Raw genomic sequence first — 27,264 nt, 5'->3', positions numbered from 1 at the left:
CAAGTCTTAAGAATGAGTTTCCAGCAGAGCACATAGTAGGAAAAACATATTACCTGTGAACTGCTTTGTCTCAGAATACAGAAGTTGTGAGCAGAGATGTTCCTCCCAGCTCCCAACTCATTTGCATAGTGCACTTTGAGTCATCTCTGTCAGTACTTGTGTGCTCTGTACTCAGAGCTACACATGCATGGTTTCTACTCAAAAAATATAAATTCAGGCAATTCCTCTGATCTTGCATGTCCTGTTAGAAGTCAAGCTGAAGAGGTCAGACATCTTATTTCAAAGCTACTTACAATTTTCTCAGACTTTACCTTTGAGATAAATATGTGTGCTTGCCTACTCAACCATCAACACAAAGAATTTCAGTATTGAAAGGTATTGAGCTACCCGAGCACTAAGGATTGTTTCGCTTGATACAATGTCAAGGCTGACATTCACGCTTGCATACTTGTTTCATTGATGGGGAGAAAATGCATTCAAACAGCAGGGAAAGCAGATCTGACTTTGCAATACTTTCCAAAGTATCATACACTTGCCTAAGCTAAATGAGGTTTTATCAGGGTCTTGAAATTCAACAGAATGTCCCTTTTCTTGAACTCTTTGATCAGCTGTGAGGAAATTAAAAAAGGCTATTGCTGTTGGGCTAGCACTGAAATCCTATTGAGATGAATGGTGCAATTAACACCTCTGAAATGATTTGCTTGAGCATTCATACAGTGCTGATTATCACCTGAGTACATTTTTATAGTTGGCATTTATAAATACCAATAAATGTCAGAGACATTAAGTAGAAAAATTGTTCTAATGTACAAAATGCAACCTATAGAGAATTATTTTTTCCTGACATGAACACACAACTTTTCTGGCCTGAACTGGAAGCTCAAATATCACTACAAAGCTAGAAAGATTGGATCCAAGTTTTGATTGTCAAAGCACTCTATCTCAAAAATGAAAAAAAAAAGCAAACACAGAAACTTTGTTTTACTAATTCCTAACTGTTTAAGAGTTAGAATAGAATAGAACTACATTCTTTCATCAATATCATGATTAGACCAACAGTTTAAATAGAAGATGTACAAATATGGAGGATAATTTAGGCAGGTACTGTAATTACATAAGAGTTCATATTTGAGCTTGTTTAGAACTTAAGTAGTTTATGGAAATTTTCAGTTATAAGTCGTGTTTGCATTAATCTTTTGGAAATGAATATTGTATTTACAGATATCTAATACATTTCCAAGATAGAAAGTTCAGAAATTATAATATCAGCTGTTCTTTTTTGTGTGTACATCTACTGCTGCGTGCTTAGGACTATTTTGGAAGATGATCTACTACGTTCACAAGAGCAATCACCTACTACAGTTTATCATGCAAAAAGGCACACAGGGAAGAGCTCGCTACTCTATCATCATCTTCAGATGCTCCTGGAGTCCCAAGCTTCTTAAGAGTGCTCCAGCCCCTTGCAAGCATACGTGGTGACAGGAAGGTAGAATTGATGGGATTTGAACTCAAGCATATCCTCCAAGATAATTGAGAAGATACTTCAGCTCTGGCTCATTCAACAGATTTCACAGGGCTTTCAGAAATCTTTCCTTACTTCTAAAGATACACTTTATAGAAAAAATAAATGAAAGCAACATCAAGGAGGTCTGGCAATTCTGCCTCCTGCTTTTTCTGAAACACAGGAAAGAGGGCAATCTAAGAAACCAGTATGCAAAGGAAAACAAAAGCAGACTGTTTAGAAAGATTCCCTTTATTGATCCTATTAGAAAGCTCCTGATCAGTGTTCACTAGTGCAGAGATCTCACTGATTTTGTACTGCAGCTTGCAAGACACAGCACAGTTTCCAACCAAACTAAAATTCAGGCATGGTTTGCCCACACAGACAGTTTGAAATAGAATGGGTTATGGTTCAAATGGTTCCTCAGCAGTGGGAGCAGTAACCTGGGGGGAGCAGTGGGAGCATCTGCAGTCAATGTGGAGCACACAGATCACACAAAGCAAGCCTTATTAACAGCCTTGTATTACTCCTCCTCACTCTGGATAGGAGGAAAAGCTCCAACAATAACATGCCAGTGTTAGAAATACGTCATTGTCAGTCCCACTTTCCCTCTTTGAATACCAAGTCCTCTTATACAAAGAGGAAACAAGCAGGACTTGAGCACGCAAGAGCTTTCCTCCATCTGAATAGGAGACCTGCAGTCTATTCTCATTTGCAATAGTTTGAGACATCTGGAAGGTTCCTTGTTACTAACACAGAGTATGCAATTTCTATTTTCTATATTGAACATCTATGCTTGTGTATTTAGTAATCTGTGTTACAAAAAGACATATCCTACTTTTTGTTAACACAGAGTATTTGTATTCCAGTAGTCACTAGTTATAGGTTCAATGCACATAAAGAGAAAAATATAGGATATTTATATTTTTTGCTAAGCCAATTAAAAAAAAAATCATTAATACTTCCTCTTATTAAACCAGGTAGACCCTAATGCTAAGAGCATTGTAACACAGTGTACCTGTCAGAGTACACTGACTCAAAAGCTTTCATACCTCAGTTATGCATTATGTATGTGGTAAGTGACTTCCCTTACCAGCTTAATCAAGATTGAGTGTTTGAACCACAATTACCCCTCTACTCTTATATTACTGGAAACAATTATACAAGTACAATGAAATTTCATATAAAATTATGTAATTGAAAGTGAAAATCAACATTGATCCTCTTAATGAGTAAGTACCGCAGTTCTCTAGTAGAAAACAGTTAATTTGCAGTGGTCATGTAAAACATCTTCCAGAGAGCTAGAAGTGTGCCTGGAGAGCTTCAGCTACAAGGTAGCTTAGTAAAGTGTGCCAGCTTCTGATCCTGCAAGTGATGACTGAGGGGAGAGGTCAGTAAGAGCATCTCTTCATAAGGGCTGCTTTAAAATGAAGACTTGGGAGTTGTGTTTTGCTAGCAATTAACTGCGTTCCTGGTCTTTCCATGAGCTAGTCCTGACCTAGATTCATTATCAGTATCTCTCAGTGTATTCTCTAATTGAGCTTTAGTGTAAGAACCCCAGTCATAGCCCAGATGCAGACACTGTCAGGGAGGAGTCCCCCTGCCAGCCCATCCTTTCAGCAGTCCCTTTCCAGCCCCACACATGCCCACACATGGCTCCAGCCTCTTTCAACCTTAGCCATTAAAGACATTTTTCTATTTGTTTCCTCTAGTTTCAAATCTCTATTCAGAGTTAGAAGATCACAAAGATAATCATGGATTACTTCATCTGAAGTAGAAATCCTAGGGAGAATATTCAGACTCTGCTCCTCTTAATCTGAAGATCAGACTCTTTGATAGTATGTGTTCACACAGATGCAATAAATCTAGAGTATGTTTCATGAAAATATAAAGGTAACTGTTATTCTTTAAAGGAAGCTATACTTTAGAGACTGCCACTGTTACAAAAAGCACATTATATTGTAGGTTCAATTCTCATTAATTTTTATTTTGGAAAAAAAAATTAATGGCTTACTCATTAACTATGAATTTGGTTTCCTTCTTGCCCTTTTCCTTCTATAAAAGATTCTGTTTGAAGTGGTTAGATTAAATTGGTACTACCACGTCCTCTCGATAGCAATACTGTATTCTGTAAATCACGTTTTTGTAGTTAAGCACCATAAAGTGTTCAACACCTTCAGCCTCTATGGCTTACAATATGAAGTCTTGACATGATGGCTGGCCTAGGACACAAAGGATTGTTGTGTTTATAGCTGTCAGAAGGAAGAGGACATCTTACAGCATGACCCCATCTCAGAGGAGGCCAGATTCCAAACTGTCTCAAAATGGTTTGTGTTGAACAGTGCTTTACTGCGATTAAAATATATGCTTACGTCTTGAAGGATCTTATGTTAGAGCAAGGGAGCTGAGGTACCACGAGGCATTGCCCTACTGTTTGCCAGCATTGGAGCCAGATGCCCCCGCACACTTCAGACTACAATGAACTCTTCAGAAGCCTCTAAACAACCACTGGATTCTCACCAGAACTCTTTAGTTCTCTGGGGAAAATGAGAATGAGCCAAGTTCATGTTCACAGACAGTAGACCTAGAAAGAAATTACCAAATTCCAATTCCAATGCTCTGATTTTTTTGTTATACCATAATTGGAGAGCTTCATTTCCTGCCTATAAATTGAAAAGCTTATTGCAATACATTTTTGCAAGCATAATAGCATACCCATATAATTCAATCCTTACTGTATCTTCTACTGTGCATTAAATGAGTTGTATTGGAAAACAAGCTTGGTGGTTTGTTAGTTGTTAACACATTTAGGGAATTAAGTCAAGCTTAGAATCACTGCTGAAGCATTTGACAATAATCTCAAAGGCAAATCTCAAAGCAAGTCTTTATCATGTACCCCATCCTGTAACTCCTTATTGTCTCTTTTGGTAGGAGAGGGAGTGCATGCCAATTTACCCATACCAAAAACAGCTTCTAGCAGAATTGTACACCCCTCAAAAATATTGTTTTGCACACACTTCAGTGTGTGCACTGAAGGGGGGGGAGAGGGGGGCAGCTAAAAGCTTCTTCTCCAGCAGATCAGCAGATGAGTTGGGTGCATTTCCAAGAATGAATTTTTCTTCAATTCATCCCGGAGCAGCAAAGACTGACTGAGGTATTCTGCACATCCAGAACCCTTACCCACAGGTGTTTTGGGTATACAGATTATAACACAAGGCCATGAAATTCTAGCTTCTATTCTTAAACTCCGTGAAAAAATAAGTCCTAAGATACTTATGTAACTGTCTTATCAGTTGGGGAAGAGAGAATATAAAACTTCTGAACCTCTAGTCTAAATTTCTAAAAAACATTCCCTGTGGTCTGTGGCAGACTCATAAAAATGCCCCACTAGCAGAACACATTAACAGAGGTGAAGGAATTCAGATATTTTATGTACAGAATGAAAGTAAAGACTAAAATATGTACTCAGCTTCAGCATATAAAGAATCATGCATCCTACCGATATTCCTCCCCCAACAGCACCCGTCTCAAGCATGATGTTTCCCCCAAGGCATACACTCAGGCAAAAAAAAAATATTGCCTTTCTGCACCATTATACGGAGTTGTCTCCCTCAAACCTTATCAGACCAATTCTTTTATCTGCACTATTTCAAAGTTTCACTCCATTGTTTCCTGTTAGGCAAGGGAGGTATAACCATTAGAAAAGGAGCCTGAACTTCTGTGTCTTACAGCATGGTTGGGTAAAGTTTAGTTCTTCCCTTTCAAAGTCCCTTGAATTTTTTGGCTGATCATCTTCTCTTAGACAATTTAAGTGAGTTTATAGACAGAATTTTCAATGGCAGAGGCATTCCTTGCCCACAGTACGACAGACGTGAAATGACAGAGTACTGAAAAACTTATCAAGAGTGGCTGGTGTTCTCCAAGCTAGCCAATGTCAGGATACTCTGCTTAAATCAACGTGTAGAGTACTTAGAAAGTGTTATGTGGAGGAAGTAGGGAAGTGAGGAAATCAGTCATCTTGATACATATTTGCTTCTCTATCATGAGAGAATCAGTTCATTGTTCCTAGATCAGTGGAGTTCTTTGTAACATAGACCACTATCAGAGTGTTATGAAAACAAAAGAAAAAGCAAACAAAAACACTGTGCGAAGTAAGCCATAACCTAACAGATGAGTTTAGATCTCTCCAGGATCCATGCAAACAATTTGTACACAATTTCAGGCTAACACTGCCAACGTACAACTGTCTTCCTGACAAAAGTATCTCCTGGATGAAGGTGAGACTCAGTATTTTTTTTTTATTCTCCTTATGTCAAAAAGGAAATCTATGACAAGTAATATAACATTGCCCAAAAAGGCAGTTTAAGAAATTGTTTCTTCTGATTATTTTAAATTTAATATCTTTAAGTTGCTATTACCACTAGCACAGATTCCTTGCAATAATAAGACTGTAGGAAACCAGGATTCTTAACAAAGCATTAGTTTCAACTGATAATTGCCGCGAGTCATTTCTTTTCACACCTAGCCTTTTACCATTGTTCCTAACATTCAAAAAAACCAAATAAAACAACAAGCAAGAAGAAAAATTTATTTTTTACATTTTAAATAGACAAGCTAGGGCAAGGAAACTGCAGTCTCCCACACGCTAAAACATAATATTCCAGCTACTGAGCCTCAGAATGAGAGAGTGGTCAGAGGCTGTTCTGGACTATTAGACAGGTCAAAGGGAGAGACCGTATGTGAAGGTACACACGGACTGAAGGACCCACACAAGTAATTAATTATACCTGCCAGAAGTTCTGTTCCACACCTCCCTGTGTGTGTGTGTGCATGCGTGCGTGTGTGTCCCATGTGGACTGTGGCTCCTTTTCTGCCATATTTTATCTTTGGCTTCTCCAAATGGAATGACAAGTAGTCAGTCACTGGGTTAGCAACTGGCAGCTTGCTGAAGCACAACTCTGCTGATGACACTGCTTCTGAAGAGGAACTCAAAGCTGAAAAAACCTCCCTGCTGTGGTCACCCTATATCTCCTCCAGGAGCCTCCACCTTGGACTTGGTGCTTAGGGACATGGTTTAGTGGGTGACATTGGTAGTACAGTGATTGTCGGACCAGATGATCTTGGAGGTCTTTTCCAACCTTAATGATTATGATTCTACATTACGTACAAGTGTCTCACTTTCCCCACAGCCGCTTGCAAAACCCCCCAAAGAGGGCTGCTTGGAGCTCATTCTCACCTTGGTTGCCCAGGGCACAGACATCCATCATCCCAAACCTAAAAAAAGAGGCAGGTTACCACCACAACACGCTGGCAAGTAACAGAGGAAGAGTGCACGGGAATTTCAGGTCAGTGGATGGACCTGCAGAAATTGTAGCCCTTAGCACCGGTGCTTTTGGCAGCTCAGGAGAGCCATACAGCTCCTGTGAGCCCCATAACTCCATCCCAAAATGCCCGTGTGGAACAAGCGTTTCCTCACTAGGAGCCTAATGGCAAGTTTAAGCAGACAAACTACTGCCAGAAAACAGCGCTCTCCAGAGCTGTGGTCAGCACACACTGCTATCTCCATGCCACCTAGCTGAAGCTCTGGACCTCCTTGTTGTCAATGGGGAGTAGATTTTGTAACTCCCAGCCTTGGGATCCAAGCTCAGGATACCAGATGTGCACATCAGCATCCTTATGCTACTGAGAGCTAAAAACAAAACAAAACAAAACAAAAACAAAACCTTTTACTGCACAACTGACCTCCCAAGCACAGGACATGAAAGCATAATCAATGCATATATATGAGAGAACATGGGTGAATTAGACTGACTGTAGTTTAAAATACACTTTCCCCTTCCACAAAGCCTTGCAATGGGTTCTGTTACATTAACTTCCTACGTGCAAACCTCACATTAAGCAGCCCAGGGTTAATCCTTCCCTTAGACCGCTTTCCTACCTTCCACACCTGATCACTTTTCCTCAGCGTTCTCCAAGAAGCTTCTCTTCATCCTCCCACTTCAGAATAACCTGCAGCATCTCCACCCACATCTCACATATCCCTTGAGATCTCCCCTTTAAAGCAGTTGTTCCCAATTGGCAATTTGGGCAAATGGAAGAAGCAAATGGGCTCCTATGAACCTTTTCTACTCTGCTAAAGGAGAAAGAAAAGGGGCTTGTGTCTCTGCATGGATCACCACATGCCAAACAAGCTATTATTGTAATTGCATTGCAAAGTTGGCTGGTCTGACTGTCAGGGTAAAGCAAGCAGAAGGCAGGAGAATTTCTCAATGGGCTGGTGGGGCTGATATGACAAAACAGTATTCAGCTCCATTACTCTCATTTTTTTCAAGGATGTTGCAAAATCATACAAGTGCAAAGAAAGTGATTCAAGAGCTGGAGGAAATTCTCCACAATGAAATAATTTAAGAGGTAGTTTATTTGTTATACTAACAAAGAGCGTGAGAGGAATATTGACTACAGTGCATAGCTATCTGCATGGAAGAAAAGAAATCAGTATTCATTAATATTGTAATCCAGAAGTATAAGAAAATGCAAATGAGAAGGCTCATGTTTTAACTTTGTGTGAAATGTAATTTTCAAGAAACCACCCACCAAGAAAATTAATGGATTCCTTTTTTTGGTTTTCATCTTCATTATTTCAGATGTTTTAACTTGGTAGCACTTTTTTATTATTATAATTCATATAAAAATCATTATACCTCTCTGCCTTCAATAAAAAATATTATTCTAAAATTATAAATATTAGACTATTTATACAGTGAAATTTTGTTAAACACAGGAAAATAAGGCTAGTATGTGACTCCTGGTTACTCTATTAATTATGATTTTGGCAGAAGTCTAATTTTGGATATCCTTTCTAGAAAGGACCATAGGTTTCTAAACAGCTTTTAGGTCTAAGAGGTAGAAGATGGCTGAAAATAATCTTCTTTTCAGAAAAAGTATAAGCAAAGTCATGTAGTTCCAGTGTTGGATGTTAATCAATTTATGGAAGATTCCTAGAGAGTCTGATAAAACAGTTTGCCTTTTTTTCCCCCCCTTCTCAGATCTCCTTAGAATGTCTACTGAATATCCATGCCAAACTTAAATCTTCCTTCCAACTGTATTTTTAAGTTGGTGTTCTTGAAGTAACCCAATAGAGAAAGTATTCCTTATTAACTTCTGTAGTTATTGCAATAGTTTCTCAAGCAATCTACTGGTTTAATCTTTATTAAACCCTATAAAGATTTTCCCAAGGAAGCTTAACTATGATTGAAATCGCATTAGCTTTTGCATAATTTTACATACTTTTACTTTCTTCAGGATGTGCCGAGAGGAGTCAGCAGCTCAGTTTGCTTCCCTCTGGAACAGCACGTTGTGCTGATACCAGGGCATTTTGTAGGTGACATTGTGTAGGTGACACACGAGGGACTGGGGGCAGAGATTTGTCTCGACTGAGCAGATCTGTGGTGAGCCCTGGCCTCCTGCACAGACAGCCTGAGGACCTCATAGAATCACAGAATGGTTTGGGTGGGAAAGGACCTTAAGGATCACCTGGTTCCAACCCCCTGCCATGGGCAGGGACACCTCTCACCAGACCAGGTTGCCCAGGCCCCATCCTGCCTGGCCTTGAGCACCTCCAGGGATGGAGCACCCACAGCTTCTCTGGGTAGCCTGTGCCAGGCCCTCACCACCCTCTAAGGGAAGGATTTCTTCCTAATATCTAATCTAAACCTACCCTCTTTTAGTTTAAGGACATAACTCCCCATCCTATCACTACAACCCCTGACAAAGATCCCTCCCCAGCTTTCCTGCAGGCCCCCTTTAGGTACTGGAAGGCCGCTATAAGGACTCCCTGGAGCCTTCTCTTCTCCAGGCTGAACAGCCCCAGCTCCCTCAGCCTGTCTTCATAGGAGAGGTGCTCCAGCCCCTTGATCATTCTTGTGGCTGGAGTGGAGCACAATGCAGCCATCTTCAAGGCCACATGCCTGTGTGTCAGTATCTTTGAAATGAAGGCATCAGTGTGAGGAGAGAGGATGTGGCTGGATGATAGGCCTAGGTGCTTGGAAAAGCTGTGATGTCCCCAGACTGGAAGTGGCCATTGCAAGTGCCCTCTCCTTTCTAACTCAGCCCCAAAGAGCTGTACATAAAGGTCCTTTTCTGCCTTCATGCAAGATTTTCTGTGTTACTTTGCAGGAAGCATGTAACGAGTTTAACAGGGAGTTCAAAGGGCACATTTTTGGGCACTCCCAGCTCCTCTCTGACTTCCAAATCCAGCAGCCCCTGGCCAAGTGAACGCCCATGCCAGAGAGCATGGTTGTCACCTCAGTGAGCAAGCCTTTGCTCCCAGCAAGGAATGCCATGGGTGCCAATGCTGCTGATGTTTGTCTTGGCATGACCTTGCTTCTGGAAGCTGCCATGGAGAGACAGAAGCAAAACCTCTGCAGATCTCCATGCCACCCTCAGAGCATCCTTGGTCTGTCTTTTCGTGCTCTATTTGGTCAGAAACATGACTCATACCCTATTGTTTTGTACCCAAATCACTGTAATGTTACTTAAGAGTGATAATGGACCAGCTCTGTCTCTTGGAGGTGTTTTGCCTTTGTACTGGACTGCCTTTGATGGTCTTGGGGGAATGCCAGCAGGCAAGATCGAAGCATATGTGCAGTGCTGCAAAAACAAGAGAGAACAGTGGTGGAGCAGCAGAGGGAAGCAGCAGTACTCTGAAGCACAGCAGTTATTTGCATGTGCTCACATTAGACATAACTCAGTAATAAAGTTGTCCGTACACTTTTTAAATTCACTCTGCAGTACTTGCCCCAGTGATCTCCTGCAGCAGTGCAATCCACCAGGTAATGAAAAACTGCATAAAGAAGCATCAAATACCCAAATTGCCCCCTTTGGACTGAGGATGCAAGAAAACAGGACTGTGACATTGCTAGTTCACAAGAAGTTCAGGCTGACGTTTCTAATCTTGAACTAATAACAACAAAATTGTAGCTGTCTTTTGATAGAAGGCAAGCAGGATCTTTTTTGGCATTCACTTTCTGTGACTGATGACTTGGTGGCTGGAGGGAAGACCCCTTTCCCCCAGCTCTGAAGAACAACTTGCCTCTCTCTTTTTTTTTTTCTTTTTTTTTTTTTTCCCCTGGAGAGGGCAGGAGACATTTTTACACTTCTATGATTCTCTCCGCTATGGTTTCCAGGGCCCCAATCCAGCAAGTAATGATAGGAGAGCAAAAATGATTAATGAGGCAAATTCTTCCTTTTTACGTCACAATGAAGTTCTGGATTTAGGCAGGTTTCTATAGTAACAATAAAGTCTTCAGAGGAATTTGTTGGTTTATCTCCTGGATTAATTCTATTGAGTCTCAGAATATTTGGAATTTAAAGCATCTTTCTGTTCCATGGAAAATAGAGTGTTGTTTCCTCATAAAGGAAACCAAGATTAAAGAACATTTTGAATGACATTTAATACTACTAAACCAGGACATTTTTACAGTTCTGTAATGCCAACAGCACCTCAAACCAATCAACTGTCTCAAAATAGCCAATCATGAGAGGAATAGCTCTGAAATATGCCTATAAGAACGGGGGGAGGGATCAGTCTTTTTCGTTTGGTAACGTTTCATGACAAGAAAAAAAATAAATAGTGCTTTTTCTAAAAAGCAGCCACATTAGTTCGTAACTAAACCAATCTATGCCTTCCATAATAGCATATAGTATCTTTTTCATAGGATGCAGGTTTTGACAATCACTTTTCTTGTTTGCAGATGCATTCATACAGGCATTTAGGAACATGTATTTTTATGTCAACGTGATATACAAACTGCCTGAATTTCCAGGAACACTTTGACATTCTTTTGCATTGCCCTGACAACAGAAAATCACACCATATAGTTCCTTCATGCTGGCTGCTTTCAAGGGGTCCTCCACACTTTCAGAAAGGATCAACGTATTTCAGAATCAGTCTCTGCATTGTGCTGATTTATCTGTCTGTCTGTCTATCTATCTATCTATTTATATTTTCTGTGGAGCAGAGGGGTAATTATTTCTATTTATTACACTTAAAATATATATATATTTATTTTTCTGATAATGAGCTCCATGCCTTTTCTACCTGTCTTAAGATATCTTCAGGGAAAAGGGCATTAAACCACCTTACTTCTAGGCAAGCTGCATGCTAAGACTTCCTCCACTACTTTGACTATAAACATCAAGGCTCAGTGCAGTTTACCTACATAAATGTATGAGTTTGACCTATGGGACATGCTGGACACCTTGCAGGGCTGTGCTGTGGACAAGGTCTGGTATACATCCTACCCTTTGGACTGGCCCTGAGAATACTAATTGCTGCTTTCTGTAGCAATGTTTCCATGCACCTCAAAGCTGCAAGACCAGGCCAAGGCTTCATGCTACACATGTGCATTTTGTGCAAACAGACTGCACTGGCCACAGGGGAGAGCTTGTCAGCTGACAGGAGGCAAGGAGAGGCACGTAAAGACATTACAGAGGATGTACTGAATTCACCTGGGATAAGAGAGTTCTCCTTATTACCTGTGACCCAGCATGCTGCCAGGTGGGCAGCAGAGCTCCGGTGGATGTGCTGTGTGCTGCTGTGGGACCTTGTGCCCACTCTCCAGGTAGCTCTGGGGCTGTTGTGCCATCTTCTGCTCCTGCAGATAGAGCAAAGGTCTATTTTTTATTTTTATTTTTCAATTTGAAAAGAAATGTGGTCAAAACTGTTGCATAAAATCTAGAAATAAACATTACTAAAAGACCAAACTGAATATTAATGCCTCTCCCATCCTTTTCGTTATTACTAATCAAGAATGTTATACTTGCAGAGAAACACAAAGCAGCCAGAAAGGTGTGGTTTCTAAATACAGATAGCAAGCAGCAATGCCTGAACACAAACAGACCCTGAACAATGTGCAAGGAGCCTCTGCAAGGGCAATATACTCTATGATTCTCTGCATTTTCGTATGTTCACTTAGGATCTGACAACAGCATCGATTTGGGCAAGTGAAAACTGTCACAATGAGCATTAAGAAACCAGTAACCTGTGGAAATTAAAAAAAAAAAAAGTAGTTATGTGCACATGTGGATATGACAGATGTCAATGTCATGGCTCATGCACATGGAGCCAATATCTCTGCAGGGGTGATTTTGTAGCCATACAAAGATGGAAATAACCTTGCACGAGAGAACGTGGAGCTATCTGTGTGCACTGTATTTGTCCTGGTTTGAAGTATTTTCACCATAGAGTTAAATATTTTCTCTGAAGATAACCTTCAGAGACTGCCAACCACTGTTAAGTCACTTCACAGAAAACAGAATTTCTACCACAATTTTTATTACTACTTCCAAATATGCCAGATTATTTTATTGTTCAAATTATATCAAATTGTTTCTAAGCTGGGAATGTGCAAGATTTCAATCTATTATACTGTTTTCTTCCTTTCTATATACATACTTCTGATATTTGAGCCCAGATCCATAACAATTATAAACTGGTATGAAGACTGGAGACCAGTTGAAAACTGCTATGAATACTGAAGTCTACTGTGTCCACCTGTTTATTCATTGAGTTTGAACACTATATTGGAAGACTTCAGATTTTCCAGCTTCAGCATCTTTTATGTCAGAATCTATAAAATAGGCTAAAGAATTACATTTATCCTCAGCGTTTTTACTGAACTGGAACACATGAAATTTCCTAGAAGAGAGGCACTGTAGAACTTGTGTGCTAGTTTTACATATGTGGGAAATGTCACTATAGCTATATTTTACTTTGGAGAATAAAAGCAAATTGGAGAAGTTGAGGGACAACTTCACAGTGACTGTGCATAATAAGGCATTCTTATTGGTATGGATGGAAAGCTGAAGTATCTGGGAAATACGTAGAGATCAAATTTCTTCTTAAGAAAACAGTCTGTTTTTATTAAGGCTGTTATTTGCTTTTATTTGTGTTCCTAAGAGCATTTAAGCATTCCCTGTTCAATACACGTTCTCTATCTTATCTGTCAAATTCTCCTTATTGCCTAAAACAGAACCTGTGCTCTCCAGATGTATTGCTTGTAACTGGGTGCTCATTATACCTGTTAAAATATCTGTACACATTCCCATGAGATGAATCAGAAACACTGTGAGCAGTAAAAATGTTTTTTTATGCAGTGGTCTTACTTCTGTTTAGACCAAATGCTGGCTCCTTCAGAAAAAGAGACTCCTGCTTTTCAGTGCTTTTTTTCTTCTGCAAGTCCCTTTGCAACTTGCTTTGTGAAAAGTTTTTACTTTTTTTTTTTTTTTTTTTTTTTTTTGCCTCAAGACCATTCTGTCTGACTGTTGGATCAAGCAAATGCTTTGGAAAAGTATCCCAGCTGCTTTCTGAAGAGGGAACATCCCAACCCACCTTATTCTGAAATCTGTTGGGATCTGGGTTTGAGTCTGGTTCTATCTGGCTGAATTCTCACCTGTCTCTGAGGGAGCAGCAAGCTAAGCTGTCCTGTCTATTTTAAGGCATAAGAAAGTAAAATGCTGAGTTTTTTTAAGCCATGAAGCAATCCAGTTCCAAAGTATATGAACAGCTCAGGGGGTTCTCACTGCCAACATCACATGCAAAGTAAAGGACTATGCTGCCTTTCAGTTAGCTGTGTCATTTTAATATAACTCTTCCTTGTCACAAGACTTTTTATGAAAACAACCCTTTATTCAAATAGCATTATCTGAGGGAGGATGAAGTTAAAGAGCTGTGACAGACTGAAGTCAGAAAAAAAAGGATGTCATATTATCAAAAGGAGCCTTGTGTGACTCATTCAGTTATTGTGCCTGTATAAGCCCATACTTGCAGCACGTTTTCATTGATTTTCATCATATAAAAATAATACTTAATTTTGAGTGTAATGTATAATGACAGAAAGATATTTAAAAGTATAATTGTAACCATCTGCCTATAGTACAGGATATTATACCCAAATGCATTTTATTGCAGTGGCAGGAGTTTGGAGTCACAGTAAATCCTCCAAATAAGAAACAGAATAGATGAAGCAGTTGACTTGCATATCCCAAACAGTGCAGATTTCATTTTTTGATTAAGCACAATTTACCTCATTTTTCAGACTACTTACGTGGCAGTGACTGTTCAGTATAAGAAGGTGAGAAATTGCACCTAAAATGATTATATACCAGAGAGTGTAGAAGAATAGAGGGTTGCAAAGGGAAAGAGCTAAGAAATCAAGAAGTAGGAGAATTAATATTGCCCATGCAGCCTTACTGCAATTTGCTTACACACATGGTTTATTGTGGGCTGTGGCATGTGTTCACAGCTAGGGCTCCGCATGGGACCTTCCTCGTTCCGATCAGATGGAGCTGCTCAAGGAGTCAACTGAGGCTGTGTGAGCAAAAGGACTAGAAACACCTCCTGTGCTTGCCGTGGGATCTGGAAAGCACACAGAGGATGAGTCAGGATGAGCTCATGATCAGGGCAGATTAATGCTGCCCGGGATACAATTTCCCTGTCACTGCCTCTGCCACGGACAGCTCTGTGACATGGCACGAGACACCTCATGTAACTGTGTGCACTGACAGGCTGTGTTTGATACAGTCCAGGGGCTGGCTGGCCCCGGTGCTGAGCTGCAGGTGCTGCCAGCAAGGCACCCATGGCGCTGAGCACTCACAATCAGGCAGGCTCGTTGTGCCAATCCCATGCTCCTTGGATCTGGACACCGTTTTAGGGTTGTGTGCAATAATGCTGAGGTCCCTCTGTACTCAGGATTCCCCTTAACCATGCTTTGTCAGGCTAATATTACAAACCCAAAGACCACAGAACCTATAGGTTAGTGCTCTCCAATACCACAAAACCATGAATTTCAACTTTGATGGCACTGATGTGTGCAGTATGGAGGAGCTGCTATAGCTGCCAGCTATTTTTTTTTTCCCAAACAGCACAGTGTCTTTTTAATCTAGCCTGGGACCTGCAGCAGAATGAAAGCTACCCTTAGGGGTAGCCCTTACTTCATTTGCTTCAGCTGTTTTCCAGCACCAGCAGCCTCTGTGCTATTAGGAAAACACATCCAGATAGCATTACTGTTGCACGTCAAACACAGAAATACAGGAAAAATTTGCATTGTGACAGGCTGTGACACTGTAATATGGACATGTCACCTACAGATGCCTTAATGAAGTCTTTATATAAATGATACTTTGGGGGAAGATACGGGGGCTGTGCAATAACAAATTGCTCCCAGGTTTTCAAGCTACAAGATCTGTAGCGCTCACCTGGCAAACTCAAGCCAGGCACTATTTTTTCTTGTAAGATCATCTGATGCCTACAAACTCTGCTCCAAGCTCAGTGGCTGCAGTGGGCTTCAAGACACATTAACAGCACAGAGGGGAAGAAAGGTGGGTTTACATAAACTGTGAGTCAAACAGCTGTCTAGATAATGACCAATTACACTCAAAGCTTTTTGGTTAGCATTCACCTGAATCAGAGGGAAAAGATTATGACTGCATATATAGCTTTTTTTAGTGCTGCTTTCTCATAAGCCTTTTTGAGATTGCGCTTTGTCTAGCTTTCCAGAATGCAATCCTTCCTATTTCCAAGACCAGTGAGTATTTTTAACCAGCGGGAGGTAACGTCCTTATTTTAAGGACAAAACAACGGAGGGAGATGTGAAAGCTGACTAAGAACCTGGTTAAACAGACAGATTGGAGCTCACAGTTCCTTACTTATATTTGTTTCTTTGGACCCAAGTACTTAATGTGAACACTGTCATTCTTTAATTCAGAATTTATATAAACAAAAAATTAAATGCTAAATGCAAGCAACAAAAATATTGAAGAGTCCAAGATGACATTACTGGTCATTTCTTGCAGAGTGTTAAATATGTATGATACTAATAGAAATCTTTACATTTGGCCAACTTTCAGTAAACTTTTGTTTTGGAAAGTACAAATTCACCAAGCAACCACTTCCAGGAATCGTGTTGCAAACCACTCATGCTCCTAGTAATTCACGTGCAATAAAAGTTGTTACCTCTTCAAGCTTATTCAGTGCCATGGCTGTTCGTCCAGTGAGTGTCTGATAATCCTGAGAGAAAAGAGCTGCAACATAACCAGATGAAGAGCAACAGCAAAACTCAGACCCCCTAAAATATATACAAGAGTACTCTTGTGTGACTTCTATTCCAAAATATTTTCCTCTCTCATGCAGATAAACCACAGAATTTGTGTGTGTGTGTGTGTGTGTGTGTTTTCCTTGAACCTCCCAACCACTCAAGACTGCGCCCAGTGCAGTCTCTTCAGCGTTTTTCACACAGCGGTTGGGACTGAAAACACTGGTCCAGCACCCATTGCTGAGCCAGAGCCTCGTGTGCTCCAAGCACTAAATCTGCCAGCCAAAGGTAAGACGGGCTGGGGGACAAGAAGCTGTTTGCAGCCAGGAATCAGAGGAGCCCTCCCATCCTGAACTCAGCCATTTCCCCTCGTCAAGGTACTGAAAAGTAAGCAGAGATTAAGGCAGGTTTCCCTGACCAAGTGCTGTCACTAGGTCCCATAGTGCCCACCTGTGCAGAAGTTCTCACTGCAACAAGAATTTCATTTCTCTGGGTGTCCTGTCACTGCCTACCTATCTGGAGCACCCCACCTTTTTCTGGGGTGATCTTCCCTGTTACCTACATTGTGGGCTGGGAGGGAGGAGATACCTCTTATCATATGGGACCTTCAACACAACGTAGGGACCCTACTGCTGCAAATTTATGCACAAGACTGTACAGTGCACCACTAGTTTTGACTCAAGGGGACAGCTCTTTCTGGATGCACCCACTACATTACCCACACTCCTGCAATTTGATCTGCCAAACACAAAGTGCCCGTTGCTGACAATCTGTAGTTCATCTGGGGCAGCAAGCAAAAGATCGCAGTCACCACACAGAGAGCCTTTGCATAGATGGCAGCTGCAACAGTGCCAGGGCAAGCTCTGCAGGGAGTATGAGAAAAGCAATTTTGACCTTTATGGAAGTGCTGGCAAAACAAAATTTAAAAAAATCCCAGAAGACACACAGACAGTAACCGGCATAACACTGCGTGTTCCAATGCTACATCAAAATATTGCTTCAGCTCATCAAGAGAGAAATACCTCGGCTGTTCTACAAGAGCACTGTATTGGCAGCTCCGGCAACACCCGCAGCATCACACTTAACAGAGATGCGCTAAGCCTGAGGCAATGCTGAGGTACAGGCATGTCGCTTTGCCATGCATCGATGGGGGAAAATACAGCAGCACGGGGTTTGCCGGGAAGCTTTGATCAGATGTGCCAGTGGACGTGTTCACTAAGAGTCCAGCCGCTAGGCTTTTAGCTACTTGCTGGCCCCCAGTTCGGGCGTAACATCTAGTGGGACAAGATTTCACAGGGCTTACCAGCAGGTGGACTTCATTCAGTTGTTAAGGTTTTTCTGCAAGACATCACAGAGACATCTGGAGTTACTTTACACATGGCCTGAACTCTTCTGCAAAATAGTTCAAGACTAATATATCCAGGTATATCTGAGATAACATTTTACTCCCTCTAAGTTTTTAGTTAAGCTAGAGGGGAGAGCAGCACAAAGGAGGCTGAGGAGGTGAAACAAGGTAGGCCACCACGACTGCCTTTGGATGAAAGGAAAAGGAGGTTTGAGCCAATTTGAACAGAATTGCTTTATCTGAACTGTATTTATTTGTGCTTTGTAGATGTTAATACAATGTAGAAGACATCCTCAAAAGCTCATAGAAATCATTGCACACAGATACTTTTATGAAGCCATTACCCTCTCAAAGCAACTCCTATTAGTATTACTGAGCGATCCAAGCTGATATCATGAGATGTCACAGACACATTAAAATTTGCAAATGAAAACCATCGCTTCTAGTAAAAGAAGTACTTTTACAGAGCTGCCCAGCAAATTTAGACAAAGTTTAGTGTTTTCAGGCCTGCCCTGAGATCACAAGAAGTAAGAATAGTCACCATTTTTAAAGCAATTGCAGCTTTCATGAGCTAGGTGCAATTTTCAGAGCAATCATGTCAATTCTGCAGATAATCATTGTGCAAGTTAAGAATATAAATTGTGTGACATAAAAGAAAGAGAAAAAGCTGATTCCTATTGAGTTCCCATAATTGCAAATGAAAGACAGCAAGAAACATCAGGGAGTCACTTTTCACAGAAGCAGAAATAGCAGGGGCTTAATTAGCATTGGATCATATGTATCAGCCTGAAAATGTGTAATGAATAGCTGGCACCTTCACGTGAGACAAGGCTGATAATCTGCTCTATTCTTTCAGAAAACATTTATGTACAGAGAGAAATGATCCCTGCCACAAGTAGTCATGCTGACTGCTGTAAACCTGCTAAAAGGATAAACCTGAGACTAAAACACCTCAAAATGATCCTAAAAATGTATATGTAACAAGACCATAGTTTGTACGTGAAAGAAAACAGAACTTTCTGCCAGACCCATCAGATATGAACAATCTACATTCAATGAAAAGAACCTATAGCAATCTTTTGAGTTGCTTGGATTTATTCTCTTGCATATGAGTAGGATGAAGTAAGTGTCATGTGGACGATCTGTACTGGTACATTTTTGGAACAACTTTCCAGAGCTGTGTAAAGTTACTTACATTTTTGCACCAAGATCACAGAAAAGAGCATGAAGTTTGAACACTGTATAGGGAAGCTGGTGGTGTCAGGGAGACTAAAAATATATATGTACTCCTGTTTTCAGGCAAAAGAGACAGCAGATAGGGAACGTGTTTGCATTAATTCTTCAATCCAGATGTTATAGAACTTACCAGCACATCTCTGTAGGGGACTTTTCAGCCCTCGCTCTGCAGACCTGGCTGCACAGACCGAACTTTAATAACTGTTCCCTCTTGAATTAAAGACCTCTTTTTTTGTCTTGCTCTGCCACAGTTCCAGTATCTGACAGAGGAGTATTTCCTACAATTTCCCCCTCTCCTTGCTTTCCCTGTGTAGTTGCAGCTCCTGCTTCACAAACAGGCCAGCCAGGTACAGCTGCATCTACTGTTTGTCATCCAGTTTGCTCACAAACCGATCTGCTTGTTTTTCCCTACCATCACGGGAAATAATCCTTCATCTTCCAGCCTATCATGGGAAATTATCCTGCATTTACCAGTCTGCTTGCTCCCGCAGCACAGCAGAATGTAGCACTGAGCTCTGCTTCTTCCTTCCTTGTTCCTGCAAGAGCTTATTTAGAGAATTAGGCAGAAAATACTACCAGAGTGTTTAAAGTGAATGTTTCTTTTTATTATACTTTTCTCACTTTACTCTCATTTTTATGTTTGTTCCCTTTTGTTCCACACTGCAAACATTAATTCTACAGGGACCAAGGCTCAGTAGTTCATCACAGAAGAAGACAACAAAAAATGCAGATTTTCATCTTTATGTTGTTCCGTTTCCTACAGAACTCCAAAGCAGACTTTAAACAAGAGCTCTTAGTGACCCAAGAGGTTTCTGTGAAAAATCTTTACAGTTCATGGAGCTTACGAATTCACTCGCCACTTTTCTATACCAGCATTTTCCCCTGCCTCAGATATGTCTTATAAATCCCTGAAACAGAGCTCTCCCCCAGGCTCTGCTTTCAAGAGGACAGGGAAACACCCCAGGCAGGGGGATTACAGCTCAGCTTTGTCCAGAACTGAATCTGACTTGTGACGTTTGAACAAGCCTGTAAATTAAATCACAGTCTTTAGGAGACCCTGCTCTGAACTGGAGGATTAAATCATTTTTACAGTGGATGCCTCTGTTTACCTAATTCATAATGTCTCTAATTTAACAAGTTAATATTTCCTTGAACAATCATGAGATAAGAAAGAGGGTTTCAAAATTGCTTTTCATCTGTATGATTACACTTCAGGCTAAGTACAGAGGTTCTCTGAATTCAGACTGACCAGGGAATGCAGAGATGTGATAGGTTATCAGTAAAGTGCTGAAGATTTCTTTCTGATGTCTTTCCCTCCAAACACTCAACCCCCTCTCTTTTCCATATGCATGTGAACCATGATCAAGCAACCTCCTAACCTTCAAATGCAGTAAGCAAGTAGATTAAATTTGATATCCTTTCCCTCTAGTTTTGAAATATTTCTTGCATCCATTTGCATAAAGCACACAGAGAGAAAGTATTAGCCCTAGAGCAGGTCATTAGAGTCCCGCAGAGGTGGTATCATTGTCCTCTACAGAAACAACACGCTGTTTCTGCTCGTGTGATATTCCCCTGCTTATAGGCCCTTTGACACAATGCCAGGAAGATTCCTTATTGTCACAAAGAGGTGCTTGAATAGTGCCCCAGAGGGCATCAGAGCAACATACAGGCTGATTGCCTTTCACTCACAAAACACAAACCTCTTAATTAACCAGACCTCAGTCCCTCTTTTTGTCCTTAATATTGACAATAGACTATTTTTAAAATTAAATACTGTTTACAGAAGAAGAGACAGGACCTTATCTGTACCTGTCAGTTTAATATCTGGCCTAAATACTCCCTCTGTCCATATTTCCATAATGCAATTATCTTTATAAGCAATGACATATTTTATATACATATATATGTGTGTGTGTTGATAGATGTGTTTATATATGCTAGATATGTACTTGTATGCATATTAACGTGAAATAAATCCTCTCTTTTCAGGTAGAAAAAGAATTATTTAAAAATCTTTATCAACAGAGCTGTTTTTGTCATGTTTCTCCCCCACTTGGTTTCCCTTAAGCACGTTTGCCTTTTGAGCACTAGCACTGAGCTTCTCTAATTTATGCCAGAACCACATTCTGTTCCTCCACGGAGGTGTGCTGCGATCATGCCGTGCTCATAGGTAGCTTCAGGAACTAATAATTAAACTAGAAACATTTTCGCAGATAATTCTATCTTGCAGACACAGACAAATCCTGAGCCAGTGGCAGGATTTCCTTGTTTGGAAAATTGTGATATTTGGAGACTTGACAGATATTTTGCCCTACGGCAGATGTCTTCAGACTTGAAGTTGCCCATAGTACTGCAGGTTCCTTTCTGCACAAGAAGAGCTCTTGCTGAGGTCCCTCCCATGGTCTGGGCACGGTGGCAGGCTCCCTGGCAGCAGCTCACACCACTGAGCCCGAGATGCCCTATGTCTCCCCTTCCAATGTGTCAGTAATTACAGCAGGCAACAGCACACCCTGTGCCAAGTGCCTGCCACGTCTGCCTTCTGCCGGTCAGTGATGCACTGGAGGCACCTTCCTTCCCTTTTTAGCTTGGTGAGTGTATATTAGAAAAAAGAAATCCCAACTCCTCAACAGATTCAGATTTAGGTCCAACTGCAGATGACAGAAAGCGCAGCATGCTAAGACTTGATGACAATTATTTGCATGCAATTTTTCTGGATTTCTTTTTTCCGTATCAGTGGGAAGGAGACTTAGGCAAGAATTTCCACATATTATTATACAGAACAACTTGTTTATCGGAATTTGTTATTCAAAATCTTCATTAGAGACTCAACAGCTCATTCAGACTTCTGAAAACCACAAGTGGTCTGAAGCTCGGGCTACTTTCTCACTTGAGGCACTTGAAACCTTATTTATGTGACATACATAATGAAGTTTGCAATGGAAACTCTGCAGTCCTGGAAGATCTTCCTTTCGAAAGCTAATGGGATTTATAAATTCTATTTCCGTGCGTCACTTTTATACACTATATACACAAGCACAGTTTCTTCCTATTTATTTCCGGCTTTTTACATCAGCTGAATGTTTTCACCTCCATTTTGTTCTGGTAGGGGAACTCTGTGTCTCTCAGGTAGATGAAACTGACCTGTGAGTATTAAAATAAGGCACTGGGATACATGACCTGAAGGGCAGGGAGCCTGTGATGGTGAAACCAGGACAGGACCAGCCTGGAGATAACTGTCCAGTGATTTTTAGGGCAATCAGCAAGCATACAGCCATCACTATGACAAGAATCATCCTCTTGAAGTTAAAACTTAAAGGGATCAGACTTGACCGGTGAAAAGCAACAGGTAAGAGCATCTGAAAGCCTCAGCCTGTCAATCACATGAAGACAAAAACGCGTCTATGTAAGAAAATGGGTGCAGCACTTGGACTAAGTGAAGGTGGGCACACACCTTCCCTCCAGTGTGGTGAGGACAGCATAACTATTTTGTTTATAAATAAGTAAAAACATCACACAAATTTTTTTGAGTCAGAATATGGTAGGAATGGAGGCTGCAACTGCTATCTGCCATATCGCCCCTGCATTATTCAGAAAAGCACCAGGAGAACTTCATTTTTGAATTTGGGTTAAACAAAGTGGCTGGTTTTGAACAAATGACAAAAACATAAATGGGATTAAAAACACAATATTGTTTCAGAAGTGGTTACTTTTTAAAAATGCATTTAAAATACAAAACAAAACCCTGTGATTATTTCTTTAAAAGATGTGGTTAATTTCAAAACTGTCCTAATATATGATAACAATGTATGTGGAAAAACATAATTATAAACTTGCCCTCGTGGTGGTGTTACGTTTGATACCAAACAGTCCTGTGAGGAGCCCAGAAACCTCACCTCTTCGTTTCAGCTCCAAGTGCTGTTTGGTGGTGGTTGTTGTCAATCAGTCATCAGTCCAGAAGGATGAACCCCAATTCATGGTTACTCCAGCCCAGGTGGCAGGCAGAAGATGAGGACCCATTATATGACAGTCTACTTTTTGTGAAGCTGACCATACAGAGGAGGCAAGTGGTAAATAGGAGGCAGTATAAACAGACCAGACCCACATCCAGCTCTTCTTTGCCCCTTCTCTAACACCCCTTCTGTCGACCGTGTCCTGTCATTCAAATGCTATGCTTTCCCACACTGAAAGCAGTTTCCAAAATCCTGTTAGGCTGTTGTTTCAGCTGTATCACTATTATAAACAGCCTTCCTTTTAACCATCATGCCAAATAAATAGCCTATTTCACAGCATTTGCAGTGCAGATGCAGTTTGGTCTCACAATCCTAGGGTAAATGCCATAAATTTCAGACGGGCCATCTCCTGGCATGTCAGCCATGTACCTTTGCGCAGAATTTCTGCCAAACACGCTCGTGACAAATCTGTTTTCTCCTTCCCTTTTCTTGGATTATGAGCATAATAAAACACACCCTATGACGTTAATGGTCTTGTAATGTTGATTGAATAATTCGGATGCTAGGAGACACACAACTGAGGTCATTTGTTCAAACAATGTATTGAATTACAGGATCCTTTTTGCTTTTTGTTTTGCTTTTCTCTACAGGACCCATTCGTACACTGAATGAAGCAGGAGCTTGCTTAGTACAGCTCTCCAATGTTTTACCTCACCTTCATTGCCTTGTCTAACCACACAGCATTTCTCTTCTTTCACGATGAAGGAACTGTTGCTTCTTCTGCATTTTTGTGTGCACATGCACTATAAGGTCTGAATACATAATAAACAGGCGTATGTTTTCTGTCCCTGCAATATGGTGTTGGTGGACTTTTCACTTTCTCTCCCTTTTTACGGATGGAGGATCAAGAGAAAGGAATTGAAATATCAGACCATCCATTTACTGCATGACTAGCTTCAGGCAGGCAGGTAATCTCCTTCGATAGCACTTACATTATACGTACTTGTAATCTTTGATAATTCTATAATTCTACAACAATAGATATTCTGGGCACATGGTGACACTTGAACTAACTCAGGCATTCAAGGCTAACTAGTAGGGCTGGGAGAGTCACAAAGGATTTCACCTTATTTACATTATTTGCACTATGATTTGCAGTATTTACGTTGTACAAGTGAGCTCCATCTCCCTCATAGCCCAGCAGTACATCATCTAGGCAAGGTCTTCAGGTTTGAGGCCCAATTCCTAGCTATTTAGGTTGTATGTTTGACTGTTGAGTCCTTTTGAAAGTCTTACAACAGGAATCCAGGGGTATAAATTAAAGGATTTGTCTGCACAGCAAAATGAGGGGTGTCAGCTTTTGCATGGACAAAGCAGCATGACTAATACCATCGGTGAACGAGGCCCAGGGGAGGCCTTGCAATGTGCCACCCTGGGGAAGGACCCAGGTGAACATGGACATATGCATGTATGCTCACTAGCTGTGACACATGCATGTAGACAAACCTGTTTATTTATAGTTCTGTTGATGGCTCGCAAGAGCAAATATGCCACATTCACTAAGTGGATGTGCATGCTAATTCTAACATAAGGCCACTCTGACAGCTCCTGAGAGCAGACGCAGCCTCGAAGCAGTGATACAGGTAGGAGCACAGTATGGGGAGGAACAGCTCTCAGGCAGCTGTTTGCCTGATGCCAGAGTTTCACTGCCAGAGCTCCCTCTCAGAGACTCAGAACATGTGTTTTGCAAGATCTCTCCCTCAAAACTGCATCTTCCCACTAGGGAAAGCAACATTATTTATGGATTTTATTCCAGAATTTGCCACCAGCAGCGTAAATTCTACAGAATGACTGTCTTTCTTTGTATCGGTTACAAATGGTCAAACCAATGCCCCTTCTCTATGTGTCTGACTTATCCTTTGTGGCCCCCATGGGCACTGCCTCCACTCCTTTTCCCCTTGGTGCCCTATCCTGCCCAATCCTTCTTCCCTCCTGCTCCCACAGCCACATGCTCAGCTTCTGCATCATCTAGAGGCTCTGCCCTGCTGGATGCTCCCGCAGGACCTCACCCTGGCTCTGCCAGCATTTCGTGCAGTACTTGAGCCTAAACACATTAGGAAGTAAATCAGCATTTTGAGTTGCCACAGATTTGGGCAGAAAGTCAAGAGAGAGTGGTTTTTCTCGTAGCCAGGACTGAAAATCAAAACAATTGATTCTGCTGTGAACAGTCGGCAGGCGCCCAGGCAGTCTCACAGATGGTGCTCGCCACAATTGGTCTCGCAGCAAACATAGGCCGTGGAGACCAAGTAAGGCCACACAGGACACAAAATCAAATAACGCAAACACTGATATGTTGAAAACTTAGAGTTGATAGCGCATGAAAATGAAATTTTCTTCTTCTGATGAAAACCAGATGTTTATTACAAAGTCTGATCTAGGTTTGAAGGCAAGTATTGTATAGTCAAAAAAAATTTACAAATGTGTGAAACCTTGGAGCCACTTGAAGTGCACCGTTCATGCCAGCCGAACAGTTTGAGAGACACTGGCCTTATGCACATGAAATTCAGAACATTCTGATTAGTATTTCTTTGCCTGTTTTCCCTTCACTCAGCTTTATTTTTTGGTAGAACACAAATCAAAAGAAACAAACAGCTGTTTCCAACATTTCAGTGTTTTTGAAAGCAACAAGCCTGAACATAGCCAGAAGGGGTTTATGCTCTACAGACTGTAGGAGGAAGCATCAGCTGCTAAGGTATGTATACAGATGGCCAGCCCCAAACCAAGGCTGAATTCACAGGAAAACAGTGTGGAAACTAGCCAAATATTTGACACTAGAAGGAGATAGCAGCCAGACAAACACACCTAGGAGTGCAATAATAAAGCAGAAACTGGAAAGGCTATCAGGTATTTCAAACAGTGAAAGAAAAGTATTGGGAACTCCCTTTAGGTGAAATTTCAAAAGATAGGGAGATTCTGTTTTACCAACTGCATCTAAGGTCAAATCAGAAAATCTGAGGCCAATGGGTAAAGATTAAAGGAAGCAGGTTATTTATTTGGTAAAGAAAAAGACATGAAAAGGAATTAGTACATAAAGCAACTCATGCAACTGGGGCTCTGTGGATTGCCCATCAAATATGCACGTACCTGATCAAGACAGCCTGGAGTGGGACAGCAAACCTGTTTTTCTAACCATACCATATACATCCAGCTTGCTTCCCTACACAGAAGAGTCCTGAGGGAGTCCTTGAGTGCTGGGCTGGAAGGGAATGGAAGATGCGCTCAGCACCACTTTAACATCAGTGATCCTACCCAATCTTCCTAACGTACACACAACTTCATTAAAATGAGAAAAAGAAAAAATACTTTTTGCAAGAAGTGTTTAGAAGTAGTTTGTGTTATTGCAGACCATTGGCCTAATCCTCTTTACACTCTTCCATCACGCCGTACTTTGCAGCAGCCTTTTCCTGAGCATAGCTGAGGGCAACGCCAGTGCTCCAGCAACACTGTGGCATTCTGGCAGTGCTCTGTCCCACTTGTTTTTCTTCACTGCCCTACTACATGGGGAAGGTTGCCAAAACTGGGCACCTCCCAGAGGGCAGTCTTCCTCAGCGAAGCGGGGCGCATGTCAGCCTGTGCTGTGCCTGTGCTCCTTCTGCAGTCCCTCCGTGAACCTGGTGTTGCGCTCCACCTCATCCTGTCCCCAGTTTCCCTGGGCAGCTGACCACAAATCCGGCCTTGGCCATGAAGACAGACCCTAGGGGTGCAGGCAACAACCGGCCTTTAGCCCAGGAGGGGGTAACTTAATTTGCCCATGCAAAAAGTTAGAGAGAGAGAGAGAGAGAGAGAGAGAGAGAGAGAGAGAGCATCAGCTGGGTGGCATAAAGAGCATGGCTGCATTATTAGCTGGCAGCCAGTGAGGGTCAACTCCAAGGCAAAAGCTCTGACCGGCTGCAGGCCCTCAGTGCTATCACCTCCCAGTCCAGCCATGGGAAGGATACTTTGACAAATCATACACACAGAAGCTGCAATTCCACGTGTCTTGGGCAATTTCCTCAGTTAAATTGCACTTGACAGTGGAAAAAAAAAGAAGAAAACCAGCCCCTTGATGTGCACTTGCAAAGAGCGCTGCGGCTCCTTGGC

General features: G+C 41.4%; 1 long non-coding RNA gene across 1 annotated transcript; it reads right to left on the bottom strand.

Annotated features, from left to right (window-relative positions):
* Nucleotides 1–4,441: 4,441 nt before the first annotated feature.
* On the bottom strand, nucleotides 4,442–25,932 carry LOC310896992. Its single transcript, XR_014581970.1, has 3 exons — nucleotides 23,068–25,932; nucleotides 14,772–14,918; nucleotides 4,442–12,156 (listed from the first exon to the last, which is right to left on the bottom strand). It is a non-coding gene; the product is annotated as an uncharacterized lncRNA (long non-coding RNA).
* Between the last annotated feature and the right edge of the window lie 1,332 nt (nucleotides 25,933–27,264).

Source organism: Anser anser (assembly GCF_964211835.1).
Source record: "Anser anser genome assembly, chromosome: 3".
In the NCBI taxonomy this organism is placed as follows: domain Eukaryota; kingdom Metazoa; phylum Chordata; class Aves; order Anseriformes; family Anatidae; genus Anser; species Anser anser.
This window is presented reverse-complemented; position numbering and strand designations above follow the sequence as displayed.